An 18,916-nucleotide genomic window follows, 5' to 3' on the forward strand; every position below is an offset into this window, starting at 1 on the left:
GGTCTCGTCTACCACAAGCCCCATTTAGCTTCCTGCTCTAACAGAGCAGGAAGCTCCCTACTGACATCAGTGGTGATGTCAGTAGGGCCGCCTACAAATGGCAGGCGTTCGATCAGGAACGCCTCCGTTTGTCCGGCCACCCCGCCTACAAAAACGGGGCGAGCATCGACAGACTCCCCGTTTGTAGCGAGCCCTGGAGAGTGCGCAGGCCCCCACCATCGACCCGCTTGCGAGCGGGTCTGAATGAGGGTCTATGTGCGATGTAATGTGAATAAGATTGTGCACTGTGACTCCTTGGGCCTTAGCCACCTGTGTATACAAGTACTGTGACTCTGCTGGCCGTACCCCACTGGGTGGGTGCTCTACCTTTCATTTCTGCCACTGCTGTGTGGCAATGTTTAATAGATGTGTTTTAAACTGTGGTGTCTGTCGCTGCGCCCGCTGCTCTGTCGCTTGGTAACCAGTCAGCTCCCTGCAACCTTTGGCCAATAATGGTGAAAACTAGAATTTAAACTGTGAGGTGGTCTAAATTGACTGTAAATGACTGGAAATGAATGTTATTGAGGTAAATAATACTCTAGGAAGAAGAAAAAAAAAAAAAAACGACCAAATTTATCTGATTTTAGCATTTTTTGTAAGAAAAAATCCAAATCCAGTCACCGCAATTTTGGCAAATCCAAACGAGAGAGAGTGAGAGTGAGAGAACCTCATTCAGAGTCGGTCGTAAGCGGCCGCTCGGTCGTACGCATCCGATATTTCCAAACCACGCATGCGTACGTTTAGTTGTGCGCATGTGCGTACGAGACCTTGCGCTCCAAAATGCTGTAGATCGTACGGCTTAAGAGCAGGAAGTGACTTCCGAGAGTTGATTGACATGAAAGGCTGTTTATGGGTGTTGACGGGGGTGGTGGTCTAAAAACGCAGGCGTTCCTCACCGTTTTCAGGGATGTACATAAATTTCCTGCTACGACCGACATAGAAGGCTGGAAGTAGTAAAACGTCACTCTGCGAGCAGGTTAGAGGCCTGGCTGATCGTACAGCTTGAGGTTGGGTATGTTGCTCTCTCAAGCCCCAGAGTACAATCGATACTATCGAATGTGACTGATGTTATGTTTGATGTTTCTATTTTGTGCCACACAATGCAAGCAGCTAATAATCGTTTGTTGTTGCTAATAACACTACTAATTTACTTGTAATTGATTCAGTTGCGTTAGCATTAGCAAATAATAAGAATAAATAAATTTTATGGGGATGGCTTATTCTATGCGTTTTTTTGTTAATTTTTTTTGTGTCATTTGCTCACAACACAAGCAGCCGCAACCATCAGAAGAAAATTAACATACAGCGACTGACAACGATTGACTCGATCGCTAACTGCTATCACTCGCTAGCTAGAGGAGGTGCTTTGTTCATGTATGGGCATCACTTTGGTTGCGATCGCCCGGCCGTGCAAATGTTTTTTTTTCTGATTCTCGATCGTTAGGCGTACGACCGACTCTGAATGAGGTCCAGAGAGAGAGAGAGACAGAGGGCCTGATTCAGAGCCGGACGCTCTGACAGAGCGCTCGCTCTGAATCAGGGCCGGCCTTCTGTGTTTTTTTCAAACGGCCTCCTGGCCGCTCGCATAGCTGTAGGTGACTATCCACAGCTATAGCGAGCAGCCAGGAAGATGGTCGCGATGGTCAAAACCATCGCGACCATCGGGCTTGCGACGAAATTCCAAAAATACAGAATTTTCGGAATGTGATGAATACCATAATTTCCATATTCCCATACTAATGTATGGGGAGTGTGGAAATTAACGCATAAGGACTTAACACAGGAGATATCAGTGATATCTCCTGTGTTAAGTGTCATGAAAGAATACTAAAATAGGGTAATTAAGGAAAATGTCCTTAAAAACTTTATTTTAGTGTTGATGAATAGGCCCCTATAAAGTTATACTAACAAAATATATGTGTAAAAAAAGTATAATATAAAATATATATATACATAAAATAGTTAATCAAGCAAAACTAAAATTAAGTCCAGAACAGTACTAATCATATATGTTACAGGCTATATATTACATCAGGCTTTGGAGGCCATGGTGCTCATTGAGCCCCTTGGGAGCAAGGGTCCCCAACCGATGTATCCACCTAGCCTCGCATTGTATCAATCTTAATCCGAATTCTCTGGTCGCGTTTAGATGACCAGGTGATGACGTCAGTGGCCTGTGCCGAAGGCCGGGTTAGCGGTCCCGCCCCGCTTGCACACACGTCTTCACTGGGGATAAAGGTAAGCTCTGATTATGTTTATTACATGACCTGAAGAAAATGTAATTAAATACATTGAAACGTTGACCTTAACATACTGCCTCAAGGTGGAATTTTTTTTGCTTGGAGTGCCACACTTGTGATCTGTGGATTTCCTTATTTTGTGAAAGCACCCAACACAGGGGAGGGGAGGGGAGGGGAGGTGAGGTGTATATATATATATATATATATATATATATGAATCTGCTCCTAACTGCCACCATATAGGCTGTGTTTGAAAAATGACAGGTACGAGCGGGTTGTTTGGAAGGTTCCTTCCATCCAAGTTTTGTAATGTATCTGTAGTTATTTTGACAGTGTATGTATAAATGTGTGTATGTATTTTTTTTCAATTCTGATATGCTAACATATAATAAAAAAAACACAACACGTTTTGATTTTATATTTTGAATTTTTTGTTTTTGTAACAAATTTAGTTTAAAAAAAAATTAAAGCGCCCTCCTGATGTGGCTTAGTGATTCGGCCATCATATGCACGCATGTGCTGAGGAAATCGAGCTCCCTCCTGAGCATACTGGCCAAACTATCCTGTGGCACATCTGAAATGTATACAATAAAAAGAGAAATTTAAAATTTTCAAACGCAATCGTAACTGTTGAAACCATCACCCACCCATGGTTACTATGATAAACCCAGCACTGCAAGCTATGTGACAGTGCTGCCTTTGTAAATGCAGCCGGTGTTTTCATACGCCTTCTGCAGAATTAGGGCCCATTTACATTGTTTGCTTTTGCAAATCTCTTTGGCCGGATGTATCATCCGGGACATGCAGGGACATAGGCCCCGGAGGTGCTGCCCATGCGCAGTCTCGGGGACTGCACATGGACATCCGCCATAGCCATGGAGGGTCCCGGCAGATTCCTCCACCGGCTAATAGTGCGCGGTGTAGCCCATAGGCTACACCTATAGAAACTGATAAAACAGGAATATGTGGAGGTACATATTCCTTCAGCAATTCACAAATTTATGCATGCTTATGTTACTTTATTTTCCTGCACTGCAATTTAGAGTATAAAGAAATGATTGAGAATAGATATATTTGTTGTGCGGGTTGTGGAAGGCCGCACTTGCCGAATGGCCCCAGGCCTAGAGAGGATAAAGCCTTCCCCTTCCTCTCTAAAGTAAGCAAGTGTGTGTCTGATGCAGCAGCCATTTTGTTTGATATTTTAGCTAAAAGCATGCTAAATGATGTATTAAAATGCGCGTAGAGATTAGTGTTCTATTTCTCTGTAAGTGTGATTAACTGCCGAGATATGCATCGGTTAAACTGCTATATACATAGTTTTAGCAATATTAATTATAGGTTTAAAATGTATAAGCTTTAATATGTGCAGAATAGCTGACAGCAAGTCTCAGTTATTACATAAACAAATGAGGTAACTAAGGTAGCATTTGTCTGCAATAAGCAGAAATGAAGGCTAAATGGGCGATCACGTCAGAATTCTACATGGGAACAAAAAGATAACACAGAATAGTGTCAATATGATGTCTTTAGCACAGATGACCAATGAGGGCCTAGTACGTACAAATATTAATTAGATTAATTGGACTCTGGATTAATTGGATGTATAAACAAATGAAAGTATAAATATGACCAGAGAAGGAGGGAGGGAGGGAGCAGTTGGAGAACAGAGGAGAGAGCACAGAGCGAGAGTTGGGGGGTGCTGTTGCCATTACGTATGTATGACATATTGACTGACTGCTATCCTGTACTGGGTGTCACAAATATATTTTACAAGTATTCCCTACTGCTGTTGGTATAACCTATGTATTTTGTTGTAAGTCTGCTTTGGCGAAATATATATATGATTAAGTTGTCTTTAATTAAAAGCATTGTCATATATTTTAGAATCTGTATTTGTGTGGAATTATTTATAATAGCTAGGGTAGTGCGGCCGGTGCCTTCGCACAGGGCACCACAGGTCAGGGGGCGCTGTTTGGGCCTGGCAAATTTCTGTTTATTATCATTCTCACTTGTAGCTTCCTCTTATTTCATCCCCAACACCTCCTGGCCTCCCTCATCCCTTCCCTGGCTCTTCCCCATGAGGCCATTTCCCTTTTTTGGGTGCATTATGTCCCTTTGAAAAATGATGGGGGCGCCAATGCTCTTTCTGGCACAGGGCACCAAAAAGTCTAGTTACAGCTCTGAGGGTGCCAGCAGCAATGGAGGGATCACATCAGGTACTGGAGATACCTGCTGTGGTCCCTCCTTAATACATCTGGGGGATACTTAGTATTTGAGGTTAATGGGTGTTTTCGGGGATTTTACCTCAAATACATTTTCAGAAATGGGCCCCTTAACCTGATAGCAAGAATCACATTTGCAAAGCGGCCTGTAGCCTGCTCTGCCTTTTTTAAAATGTTACCAGAAACTGTCTTGTATTATGAAATGGCTCCCTTCACCATACATGTGGAAATGTAAATTTTCAAAATACAATTGTTTTTTGGAAATGTGTGTCAATGTACCTTCAGCCACAGGTTTTTCCAGGGACATCACTGGGACTGGTTCTTCCTGGGACAGGGCCGCCCACTTGGAGCTCCCAGAAGAATTGGAGCCAGGAGAGGAGTGGTGTGAAAACGTTGCAGGGGATGGATGGGAGGAATGGTGGGAAGAGGATGCAGGGAATGGATGGGAGGAATGGTGGGAAGAGGATGCAGGGGAGTGAGGGGAGGAATGGTAGGAAGAGGATGCAGGGGAGTGAGGGGAGGAATGGTGGGAAGAGGATGCAGAGGAGGATGGACATTGTCCTATGAGATATTGTATAAAAGTAAAGATGGTTAAAAAAATATTACTGTCCAAAGTTCAATTTCTTAAATATTTTACCATAAAAGGTGTGTGTATATATGTCACGCTCTCTCTCTCTCTCTTATATATATATATATATATATATATGAGATAGAGTATTTTAATAATGCTAAATATTAGATTAAATAAATAGCTACAACTGTGTTAATAATACATGAAGAATGCAATAAAACACACACATACATGCCCCACCCCTACGTTGTAATGGGTAGCATTACTGCCTCACAGCACTGAGGTCATGGGTTCCAGACCCACTACGGCCCTAACTGTGTGGAGTTTGTATATTCTCCAAGTGCTTGCGTGGGTTTCCTCCAGGTGATCCAGTTTCATCCCACACGCCAAAAATATATTGGTAGGTTAATTGGCTCCCAACAAAATTACCCCTAGTGTGAATGTGTGTGCGCATATGGTAGGGAATATACTGTAGATTGTATGCTCCACTGGGGCAGGGATAGATGTGAATGGCCAAGTATTCTCTGTAAAGCGCTGCAGAATATGTGAGCGCTATATAAATAAATGGCAATTATAATAATGTATTCAAAATTTAAGATATATCGGAAATGAAAAGTCTTTTTTCAAAAAACAAAATGGCAGCAGACCAAAAAAAAACAAAATGGCAGCAGACCTTAATTAAAAAAAGGGCAGCAGACCTTAAAAAAATAAAATAAAACACTAAGCAATTGCAGATGCGTGCATACTTGCACACACACAGGTATATACACCACAAAATAACTTATGTTGCAAATTAATATCCCGCAAGTGGGCCAGGAGGTCCGGGGTCCGCCGGAGGTCGGACCAGCGCCTCTCCAGCTGCACTATAGTGCGGCGGCATCCGATACGGCGTAGCCTGCGCCGCACCTCCGCGTAGGCATGCAGCTTTTGTGCATTTGTTAGAAATGGGACCATGGGCCCCAGCCGCCGGTCCATGACCTCTGCCATGATCTGCAGCTCTTTGCAGGTAAAACTAGCAGCTCTCATGATGGCAATGACAAAGAATTGAAATAAAAGGCAAACCTATAGGAATGCAAGGATAAAACCAGTCAATATGTAACCCTGGCATGCCAGGACAGATTACTTAAGGGAGTTGCAAGAGAAACCCCACACAATCAATTACCTGCCCAAAAAAAGAGCCAAGATAACTTCCTCCCAAAGAACTGAAATAAAAGGCAAACCTATAGGAATGCAAGGATAAAACCAGTCAATATGTAACCCTGGCATGCCAGGACAAACTTACTTAAGGGAGTTCCCACAGAATCACTTACCTGACCAAAGAGAGAATTATGAACAAACAACTCAGAATCAGCCACTTGCATAAAAGAATGTACACCAAATGAGAGGTACAAATACACCCTTAAATACTGTGCAACAGACCGCCAAAGCATTCGCAACTGGTGCGGGGAGCACTGGCACCTATGCGAGTCGCATTGGCAGTGATTCATATGCATGTATAAATACACTGCAGACGCTACTCAGGATGATGTTAGTGTGTCATTTGGGGAAAAATGGGAGCAGTAACAACATCTTAGATTCCGCAAGAATTAGGTAATTGAGACCATGAGAATGGATATTAATTTGTAATGCTAGAATTGTGAACAATGTAATCACTGTTATGTGATAAGCTTTAGATTTTTATTTAATTTAAAATGTTTCAATTTTTAATAGACACTGAAGTTGCGGAGCAGCCTCCTTGTGACCTCAAAGAGGAAGCCACCGGGCCCAGCCAGCCAAGTAAACGGCTGATGCAGCCGCCATTCGGTAAGAGGGAGATGGAGGTGTTGGTTGGAATGGCCATGGATCGTGTTGTCCATGTGCCAAGAAATATGGGGGCAGCACAACGAGTCCGCATTTGGGACGAGATTGCCAATGCTGATAACTTGGAGGGGACCATCAATGGAACTACTACAGAAGTGAAGAAACGGTAAATTTAGTCAAGTCACATAATTTATCCAAAAAGTTTTAGATTATTTTTTGAAGGTAGTTGTAACAATATTGCATTTCCAAACATTTACAGATGGTCAGTCTTCAGTACAGGCTGAAGGGAAAGATGGCGGATAGGGCAAAGCATGCCAGGGGCACAGGTGGTGGGCCCACCCCAGAGTCATTAGAATACACCCATTTAGAAGAAATGGCTCTGGGGTGTATTCAAGAAGAGGAGGTGTTAGGCGTGTCCAATATGGATACTGACATGCCTAACATTGCAGCCCTGCATGGTGTCGAGGGTAATTTTATATTATTTTTAACAATTAAAAAAAAAACTATTGTAACATGTTTTTTAAAAGATTAACCTAGTCAATATTGGTAATGTTTTTTTTGTTTTTTTTCAAATTTCAGATACAGATGATGATAAGCCTGCTCCAGAGTAATTTTCTGGGAGCAGTGTGTCAGGAGTGTTTGCAGGCGATGAAGCAACAATACCAACTGCTGACCCTGAAAACCCCGCTCCTGACAACCCTCTCCTGAGACCAGAGGTCCTTCTCACAGAGCTCATGGGTGAGACAAATAAGAACACCGCCATCTTTAAAAACATCGAGGCAACTCTTGAGAGAATGGCCGAGGCCCAGGAGCGGACAGCTGAGGCCCAAGGCTTTGGCCCTTGAACGTCTGGCCTTCTTGAATCAAGAGATCTGCCCACCACCCCTGGAATCCAGTTGGCCAGCCTCGACCCTATCCCCAGCATATTGGGTGCTGCCCCTTGCCGCAGAACACGCCAGTCTGCGGCTGAGGGACTTTCCCTTCAGTCTAGGTCAAAAAAGACGGGAACGCCTCCCGTCAGAAGCTGGCCCACTGACATCACTAGTGATGTCAGTGGGAGTGATTTTGGCTCTGATAGAGCCAGAATCACTCCGGAGCTTGCGGTTGAAAACCTCAACCGCAGGCTCCGGCTCGCAGTTTCGATGGTCGCGATGGTCAAGACCATCGCGGCCATCAAACTGCACGCTCATATAGCCTGTGGGTGGTGACCCACAGCTATACGAGCGTCCAGGAGGACGCTCCATTTTCATGGAGGCCGGCCCTCATTCAGAGCGTGCGCTCTGCTCAGAGTGTACGGCTCTGAATGAGGGCCAAAGTTCCTATCCGGATCAGACCTGGAATTTTGCCGGCGCCGACTCAGGATATTCCCGAGTCAGCGCCTCTCACACCGCAGTCGGGTCTGCATAGACCCGGCTTTTGCGGAGTGAAAGTGGTCGCTTGGAGATGACGTCATCTCCAAGCGCCACTGAAGCCGGACCAATCGGCCGGCTAGCAGCGCACTCCAGGTCATCGTGACCCGGAGTGCGCTGTTCTCACAGCAGGGTTTCACGGGCTACGCCCGTGTTAAACCCTGCTGGTTACCTGGGTTGGATTGCCGGGTCACTCGACCCGGCGATTCAACCCTCTGCCCTTTTACACCAGGGAGCTGCCCGGGTTAACCCTTCAAAAACCCGGGTTTTAGCTCCGGTGTAAAAGGGATATTACACTGAGCTGCAACCCGGGTAGACCCAGCAAAAACCCAGGTTTTTGCACTGGTGTAGAAGGGGTATGAGTCTCCAGGAGGTGTCAAGTCTTTGCAGTTTTACATTAGCCGTACTGCATTATACCGCTTTTATACTGAAAAGCCGGGTCTGACCCGGAGGTTGGAACAGGGTTCCAATCTGGATCAGACCCGGAATTTCCCCGACGCTGACGCAGGATATTTCTGAGTCAGCGCCATTCACACCGGCGTTGAAGTGGACGCTTGGAGATGACGTCATCTCCAAGCGCCACTGAAGCCGGCCAATCGGCAGGCATGCGGCACAATCCAGGTCACCGTGTTAAACCCTGCAAGTTACCTGCCAATACAACCCTTTCCCCTTTTACACCAAGGAGCTACACAGGTTAATCCTGCAATAACCTGGTTTTTAGATCTGGTGTAAAAGGGGTATAAGTAGTTTTGCAAATAGTTTGTGTTGCCATCTATCTATTGCCTCTTATATGTACCTAGCTGCTATATATTTGCTATATTTAACACCTTTTATTATTTAATTGTTGCAATCTAGCAATCGGCATATGGTAGTGTCTTCACACCAGTTGTAATATAAAAAATGCTCATTAAATTAAGTAGCAGGCACTTTAGTTCACTGCAAGTACAAATGATATATACACAGGTAAATACTCTTTTATTCTGTACCAGTATTGAATCAGTATAAGGCTAAGCTTATTGTCAATTAATTAGTGGCTAGCTAAATTCTCAGCATCACATAGTAACCCAAATATTAGTTGTAATATGGAATGCTTGTTAAGTTCCATAAATAACCCCTTGTGTCATTCCAAACAGAAAGTCATATATATATGCAGGTGAATATCTATTTATTTTATATTTATAATCAATCAGTACAGGTTTCCTGCCATTTATTTAGTTATTTGAATATGTATTCATCTGTATTCATTAGGGTTAAAGAATATTCTATAATCAATGATTGGTTATGTTGTGGCTTGTTATATGATATCATTGAAAGCTCTGCTGTGATATAAATATAAACTGCTGGTCACTTAATTTATCAATTAATTTATCCTGTATAGAAGGTATACAGCTATGTTGCTGTCAATTATACATACAGTAACAATCACACCATCTAGGCTGTTTCATGCATTCATTCGAATATATATAGCAAGAGGCTGGGCAATAGTGAAGATATACTAGGTCTAATAGCTATTTCTTACATAGCTTGCAACATTTCTCTGTGCAGTCACGCTATCAGGCTAGGATCTAATTAGATAAGTGGTATACATCTAAGATTTATTCTGTTGTGTATAACATTCACAGTGACTGGACTGCACTATTAAAGCACCGTCATTTAAATTTGACACATTGTTATATTGTATTAGACACATACAGCAAGGATCGCAAGTGCGACTGCAATAGCGATTACGCACACAGTCTCACTGCGAAGTTATGCTAATCCTCTGCGATTGCTATGCTGTCGCAGCACAACATAAGAACGCCCACCTTACCTTACACATCTGTAATACTTAGCAAGACTGCGAAACCATCGGTAACATCGAGTACAATCACAGCCTCACACACACTTGCACAAGGTCTGACCTTACTCAGGGATTGCTAACCTTGGCCCTCATTCAGACCCGAACGCAAGTGACCGTTCGTACGTTCGGCGTACGTAAAAAAATATTTAAATTCAAGCACACGCTCGTATTTTCGCTCGCAGCCAAACATCCTCCCCAAACTCAGGCGACCCCTCCTCTAACTAACGAGCGTGCCAAATAGCGAGCGTACATCCCCGAAGTGGCTTGAAGGGAACGCACGCACTAGTACTACCCGGAAGTTGGACTGTCAGATTTCGATTAACTGCTCGTTTATTCTGCCTACCTCCCTGAATCGTAACATGCCAATCAATATATCAATTAGCTTAACTGGTTTATTTATTTATTTATTTTTTTACACAATGCAATAAACTTTATTCATGTCCGTGTTTGTGTTTACCCGCAGAATACGTACGGCTTAAACATTCGCTTTTAATTGTCAAAATACATGTTAGCCCCAATTAAATAATTGTTCTATTTGTTTTTCTACCCGCATATTTCCCGGAGTTCATTTCTTTATGTAAATTTGCTTACGCATGTCACTGCATCAAGCCTATCATAAGTCTCAACAGATTTCTGGCCCTGTCGAACACATGACTCATACACTAACCAATAGAATTGCTCCTGTTAATTTCCCAAATACATTAGCCAATCATAAAATTTGGGTGCACTTTATCAAAAATGATTTTTATGAAAAACACCATTGCCATCATGAGAGCCTCCGCATTCACCAGGCGCGAGCTGCTGGTGCTTACGGAGGTCATGGATAGGCGGATCACCAGCCAGCCTTCACCCATCACCAACCGCGAGAAGCGTTCCGCATATGCGGAGGTACGGGCCCGCCTGCGCTCCTTCGGCTCACGCCGCCATATCGGGCAGCTGGAGCGCAGGTGGTCGGGCTTGCAACGGCGGACGCCCCGCTTGCTGGCATGCTTTCGCATGCAGATCGCAGAAAGTAAGTTTTATGGATTGTGGTTTTCATGTTTGTCTTTGTGGCCCTAACTGCGTGTGCATGTTTTCCCTGTATTTCATATTTATTCATTCTCCTCATATCTGCATGGCCATGTTTTCCCTGTATTTCATATTTATTCATTCTCCTCATATCTGCATGGCCATGTTTTCCCTGTATTTCATATTTATTCATTCTCCTCATATCTGCATGGCCATGTTTTCCCTGTATTTCAAATTTATTCATTATCCTCATATCTGCATGGCCATGTTTTCCCTGTATTTCATATTTATTCATTCTCCTCATATCTGCATGGCCATGTTTTCCCTGTATTTCATATTTATTCATTCTCCTCATATCTGCATGGCCATGTTTTCCCTGTATTTCATATTTATTCATTCTCCTCATATCTGCATGGCCATGTTTTCCCTGTATTTCATATTTATTCATTCTCCTCATATCTGCATGGCCATGTTTTCCCTGTATTTCATATTTATTCATTCTCCTCATATCTGCATGGCCATGTTTTCCCTGTATTTCATATTTATTCATTCTCCTCATATCTGCATGGCCATGTTTTCCCTGTATTTCATATTTATTCATTCTCCTCATATCTGCATGCCCATGTTTTCCCTGTATTTCATATTTATTCATTCTCCTCATATCTGCATGGCCATGTTTTCCCTGTATTTCATATTTATTCATTCTCCTCATATCTGCTTTTTTGTTTTTTTTTGGGGTGGATTTGAAATTGTTTTGTGGCGCAGATTTGTGTTGAAACTAACCACAATTTGTTTCACATCTTTTAGGGGCCCAGCGAAGACTACGCCGTCAGCATCCGGCCAGACGTCGATCACGGCCACTCTCCCCAACCCCCAGCCAACACTCCAACTCCAGTCATTCCCCTATTACCCACTCCTCCCCAGCCTTCCTAGACCCTCAGCTTGAAATTTCGGGCCTCCTTCCCCTCCTCCAACCACCCCTCTTAGAATGACCCCCTCCCCGGAGTCGGTCATTACCCCGCCCCGATCTTTGGGGAATGGAGCCACCTCCGAGGAGGAAGATGGAGGGCCTTCCGTAGCTGGCATTGGGTCTTCCGGTATGCTTTTCTTTGCGGTTTTTTATCGACACAAACTGTTTGTATGTAATCATGGGTGGTTCCTTTTTTTGGCTTTTTTGGCTAAACTTTTGGGGATTTGGGCGATTGCCTTTACCTGTTACTGCTGTTTTCCACATACACATATCACACCTGTCGGAATTTGTACATAGGCCTTGTATTTTTGGCCTACACCATTTTAGTTTGATGAGTTTTAATGCTGTTTTTTTTTTTTTTTTTTGGTGGAGTTTGGTTTGGGCTTTTTTTTAATGTGTTTTCACTATTGTTGTATTAATCCCCACACTTTTCTCACCCACAGAGGAACAGAGGCGTCGGGCCGAATTATCCGCCTGTGTGGCCCAGATGCACAACAATATCATCGGGGTGCTGGTGGTCCTTGGCCGGATGTCGGTCCTCCTTAGGGATTAATTTTTGTTTTTTGGCCCATTATGTAAATAAATAGTTATTTTTGAAGTAACGTTCTGGCTCATTCGTTTTTTCTAAAGCACAGATTGTTTACCCTGACATAAGTAGACTGTTCCTGCAAGGATTTCCATTTTTTTATACTAAGAGTGTGTGTTGTATTTTTATGTAAAACAGCCACAAGAAACACCTAACAGTAACAATCTGATTTCCCTTTTTTGGTGTAGTCACAATTAGATATTTCTACATTTTACAGGTTCCTAGTTGGTGTGCAAGCTGCTTAGGCCAATCTTACGAAGCAAAATGATTGTACAGGCTTCCTTTTGGTGTTGGTTTGGACCCTGAAAAAAAATTACATTTTAGCTCAACTGGCGTCAGTACTGGATTACCCCTTAGTCAAATGTAACGTGTGTGAACCTGGTTACACTTGCTGGTAACGTTCCAAAAAAGGTACAACATTTCACTCTCCAAACATTTATTATCAACATAACTGAAAAATCAAAGTGGTCACTCACAAACAAAACACACAGTGATAATCTCAAATACAACACATACCAAAAAAACCACATCACAAATCAAAAAATCAAGAACTGGTTGACGAAGGACCATGCCAACATGATTCCACAAATATGGCGTTGCAATAAGGGTTCCAGAATATATCCCCAAAATGTCCACATACAGGTTTTGTAAGGGTAGCAGGAAGTAGTCATCGTTGGAGTGCCAAAGATTATGTTAAAACACAGAAGATGGAGAAATTTTTTTTTTAAAAATTAGATGTTCTCAAACAAACCCAACCACATTAGGTATCAACACTGTTTTTTAACAAATAATTACCTAAAAAATCTGGCCACCACATCATCGCGTATGGCCCCCCCACATACTGACCTCCGACCAACCTCGGGGGGGCCATCCTCAGGTAAGACATCCTCTGGCTGCATTGGGACACCACTCCTTATGGCGATGTTGTGAAATATCCCACCAAGGACCACAATTTTCGAAACCATATCCGGCAAATACATGAGTTCGCCACCAGAGCGGTGGAGGCATCTGAATCGGCCTTTTAAAAGGCCGATACAGTGCTCCACCACTTGCCTGGTGGCTGTAAGTGCGGAATTATACTCACTTTGTTGCCCTGGTGTGGGAGCCAAATAAGGAGTGAGCAACCAGGGCGTGCAAGGGTAGCCACTGTCTCCTGTGAAAAAGAATAGTCAACATCAGGATCACTCTGTATGAAGCTTAACATTGTTATGTACTAAAGGTCTCCACTTACCCAGAAGCCACGCATCACCAGCTTGTAGGTTGGTTAATTTGTGCCATATCCCTGATTGCCGGAAGACGAAGGAGTCATGTGCACTTCCTGGTAATTTTGCATTCAGGGACAGGATCTGGAGGGAGGCATCACATACCACCATTACATTGAGGAAGTGATAGTGTTTCCGGTTTCTAAATATTGCCTCCAGCCGTGCTGGAGGCTGAAGTGGTATGTGAGTACCATCCACAACCCCTATGATGTGTGGGAAGCCAGCTATTTGGTAAAAATTGGCCTTGGCCACACTAAGGGCACCCATAATCAAAGGCATTTTAATGAAATGATGGAGGTGCTTGAAAAGTGCCTCCATCACTGCCCTCAGGATCCGGGAAAAGGAGGATTGTGAGATGCCCGCCACTATTCCCACCGTTGTTTGGAACGATCCTGAGGCACAGAAATGTAACACCGCCATAAATTGCGTAAGTGGTGGAATTGCTGTAGGACTGTCAATTTGCCACTCAAGATCACTCTCTATTAATGAGAGAGTGTCTATTATGATTTTTGGAGGAAGACGGTATCATCTTAAAACCTCATCATCTGGCATTCCAAAAAGGGTGACACGTGTTCGAAATATCTGGGGCCTTGCACGCCTACGATGCCTACGCCTGGGACGAGATTGAGGTTGGTCGGCTTCCGGGAGCAGGGCCAGAACAATCCGACCCATATCAACCTGAAATAGCAACATTGGAATGTCAGGCTTTTTACCCCACCCATTAAAAATAAATTTTACTTAGCTTGAAAATATCATCCATTGATGCTTACATGCGGGGTATTGTCATGATATGTTGTAACTGCAAATAATCACAACAAAAATATACATCATTTTATGCTGGCCATGTCATTATCAAAAATTTAAGCAAGAAAAAACAGAAAAGGGGACACACACACATTTGGGCAAAGAGCAAAACGACGTTGCGCACACTACGTCAAATTGAGGCCAAATGTAAGCAACCAATGCTCCCGAAAAAACACAAACAATTTTAAGGGATGAATAAACATTTCACAAAGCGCTAATTAGTTCGCAAATACAAGTCACAATAGTAAGTAGTAAAAATGCGCTAATTAGTTCGCAAATACAAGTCACAATAGTAAGTAGTAAAAATGCGCTAATTAGTTCGCAAATACAAGTCACAATAGTAAGTAGTAAAAATGCGCTAATTAGTTCGCAAATACAAGTCACAATAGTAAGTAGTAAAAATGCGCTAATTAGTTTGCAAATACAAGTCACAATAGTAAGTAGTAAAAATGCGCTATTAGTTCGCAAATACAAGTCACAATAGTAAGTAGTAAAAATGCGCTAATTAGTTTGCAAATACAAGTCACAATAGTAAGTAGTAAAAATGCGCTAATTAGTTCGCAAATACAAGTCACAATAGTAAGTAGTAAAAATGCGCTAATTAGTTTGCAAATACAAGTCACAATAGTAAGTAGTAAAAATGCGCTAATTAGTTCGCAAATACAAGTCACAATAGTAAGTAGTAAAAATGCGCTAATTAGTTCGCAAATACAAGTCACAATAGTAAGTAGTAAAAATGCGCTAATTAGTTCGCAAATACAAGTTACAACAACGCCGCGTAAATAAAAATTTAAAAAACACAGAGTTCGATTTTGCAGAAACAAAGTTACATGTGTAAGGCCAACCAAAGTTGCGTACAGACAAACAAGAACATTTCCAAAACAGTTTAACAAATGAACTTACCAAGAGATAATATATAAGAATCTTTGGGGCAGAGCCCCAATATATAAGAATGTCTTTGGGGCAGAGCCAAAATAAAACCTAAGACAGATGAAATGACGGGAAAAACTTATTAGAAAAATCGTCACCAGAATGAGAGACAAATTGACCCAAAGTTAGACTTCCCCAAACTTACCAAAACTGGAAACGACCAAAAAACTTAAAAGGGAAAAAAAACGAACGGAAATCAAAAAAAGAATAAATCCAAAAAACCCCCCCCAAAAAACGCTATCTCCTACACCAGCCAACAATCAACTCCAACCAACGTAACCTCCAACATTCAATAAACGCCACCTCGATTCGAGACGCCCCAAGCCATAAATAGTGTTTCGTTTCCCGCACAAATTAAGGAGGGATCATAGGAACGCACAATCAATGATGCGGCCGCAAAATAAGGATGCATGTATAAATACGTCACGAGACAAAAACACAATTCTGGTGTATTTCTTGTCTGAAGCTCACACATGGCTACAGACCAGGGAAACAATGGACAACAGTCAGGCGGTAAGTATTTCATGCATTTTGACTCAATGATTAATTAGAAACATAATATTGTGCAAGTTGTGAAGTTGACAATTCTCCAAAATTACACACATAGGTGAGGAGGATGACATGGAAGAGGCTGCTGGGCCCAGTATTCCGGGCAAAGCTGCCAAAAAGAAAAGGCAGCCACAATTCACAAGAAAGGAGATGGAGGTTTTGATTCAGAAATGTGTGGACATCCTGCCACAGGCAGACAGGAATATGAGTGCTAGCCAGAAGTGGCGAATGTGGGAAGAGGTAGCCGTGGATGTCAATAGGGTGGGTGATTATGTCCGTCTAGCCCGGGATGTCAAACGGCGGTAAGTAAACACTTGACCACCCTAAAACCAAAAACCAAATAAAAAAAAAAGTAATGGTTCCAATTTCATCCCACAGATGGGCCGACTTCAAATATCGACTGAAGCAAAAACTGGCGGACAGGGCTAGGCATGCAAGGGGGACAGGTGGGGGTCCCGCCCCTGTGTCATTGGAGTTGACTGATTTAGAAGAGCTGGCACAGGGGTGTGTGCAGCCTGTGGAGGTGTTTGGCGTGTCCAACATGGATACGGACATGCCAGACTTTGCGGCTCCTCATGTTGTCCCAGGTAAATGTTGTGATGTCACCAACTATGAAATGTTATTGTGCCAATATGTAGATTCTAATGTGAGTCTTTTCTCATTTTTCCAACAGACACAGGCGGATGAGTCTGCTCCAGAGGGGAGCCTTGGCCGCAGAATTTCTGCTGGCTCTGCAGGGGAGGAACCAGTACATCCGGCTGAGGACCCTGCAGAAGCCAGTCCAGGGCAATCCCCCTCGCAGGCAGTGTCCCTCCTCACAGAACTCAATTTTAAATCGGACTTCCATACGGAGATTCTGCAGAGGATGGACGCCAGTCTGGTACGGGTGGCTGAGGCCCTGGAGCAAAATGCTGCGGCCAACGTGACCATTGGTCAGGCCCTGGCGGAAAATACCAGGGCCAACATCCGCATCGCCACTGCCCTGGAGCAGCTCGTTCGCCAGCACATGGTGGAGCCGACCTCCCTTCCTGCCGGAACATCAGGATCCTCCACCTCTGGCACAACATCAGCCAATCCTCCAAATGTGCCTAGCCCTGTGCCTAGTCCAGAGGCCACAACATCTGCCTCTGGACAGGCCAGCCCGATGACATCCCGGACCCGGTCTGGCGCCCTCCCTCCCACAGCTAAACGGGCGAAAAAACGGTGACACCATTGGCTACTTTTCCCACACTCTTTCTGTGCTTGCCTCATATTCCTTTCTGGCCAAAACTTCCCTCTCCTTTCTTGTGACTTGTTTTTAATTTTTGAATTTTCATTTACCCAAAAATTATTGTTTGCTCAATTAATAAATATTGTGGAATGAACACTGCCAAAAATGTTTGAGTTAAATATGTGTATTTTTTTTTGGTGGGATACCAATAAATTTACCACAAATGTACGACTTTGTATTCTGACATTATTGTAAAAATGGGTTACATTTAATCCGGGCACACAAGCCAACAACGTTCAACCTAAAAAATTACACATTGAAAAAAAAGGGCTCGTTAAGGAACGTTTAAAACATTACCTAAGGAGGAAAAATCACCTTGCTAACACAAAATGAGGGACCAAACCTAAACATGATGACATTATTGTTACAATAGTCCAAAAACGAACACATTGCGGCCAAAATACACCCCCACAAATGTACGCTAATTGATTGTGTAATCCAGACATTAGCAGCTATGATTTCCACCTGCGTTCGGTTTTGTGCTATCCAAAAAAACTGCTTTCCAAACACATACCAAGCCGGTTTTCAATCCAACACTAATTGAGTTTCGGACAAGCCGTGATAAATCGATGCTACATCGTGGAGTGCCGGGACGGAGGAGAAGGCCATCGCCACTGTGGTCGAGTTATCCAGCCCCTAAGCTGTGCGAGCATTTTGAAGGGAAAGAGGATCATCCAGTGACGTATGAGTTGATACGAACACATTTGACGTTCGCATTTGTTAATGTATGTACGCCCAAAAAACGCCTCGCCACGCCTGCGTTTTTCCATCTCCACCCCCGTCAACGCCCCAAAACAGCCTGTTCTGTCAATCACATTTGACATGTCACTTCCTGTACGCTATTTGACGAACGAGACAAAAAAAACTCGCAATATGCCGTACGCACATGCGCAGTGTAACACCGACGCATGCGCGGTTACTCAACATCGGAACGCAACGAGCGTACTGCTGTTAACGAACGGCTCTGAATGAGGGCCCTTGTTGCATGCAGTGAGTACACAAGCTGGGTATGGCATCGCAGTGGCTAATTTATGCACATCCCTGAAACGGTATTCAAATGCACTGACACACCTGCGTTTCACCGACCACCCCCGTCACCACCCCCAAACGGTACTTCCTGTCAATCACTCTGCGATGGGTCTGTGTAGTCACTATTGCAATGTAGTCAACGTGCAGTGCGATGCATACACATGCGCAGAATACAACAATCGGCCAATTGCGTGCGTAAATCGGAGTTACAATCCTTGCTGAATCAGGCCCATTGTCCCATGCAGCTGCGTTTCTGATAGTCTGCTTTTAGTATACAGTCAGATGCGTGCAGCAATTATTAGTGCTTTAACTGCTACCCCTCGCGGGCTATACCCACATTCTGGCTAATGCTGATCTAAGAGACAAGTCAGTATGTCAGTTGTGGAC

Source organism: Taudactylus pleione, unplaced genomic scaffold (assembly GCF_031769625.1).
Source record: "Taudactylus pleione unplaced genomic scaffold, aTauple2 ptg000102l, whole genome shotgun sequence".
In the NCBI taxonomy this organism is placed as follows: domain Eukaryota; kingdom Metazoa; phylum Chordata; class Amphibia; order Anura; family Myobatrachidae; genus Taudactylus; species Taudactylus pleione.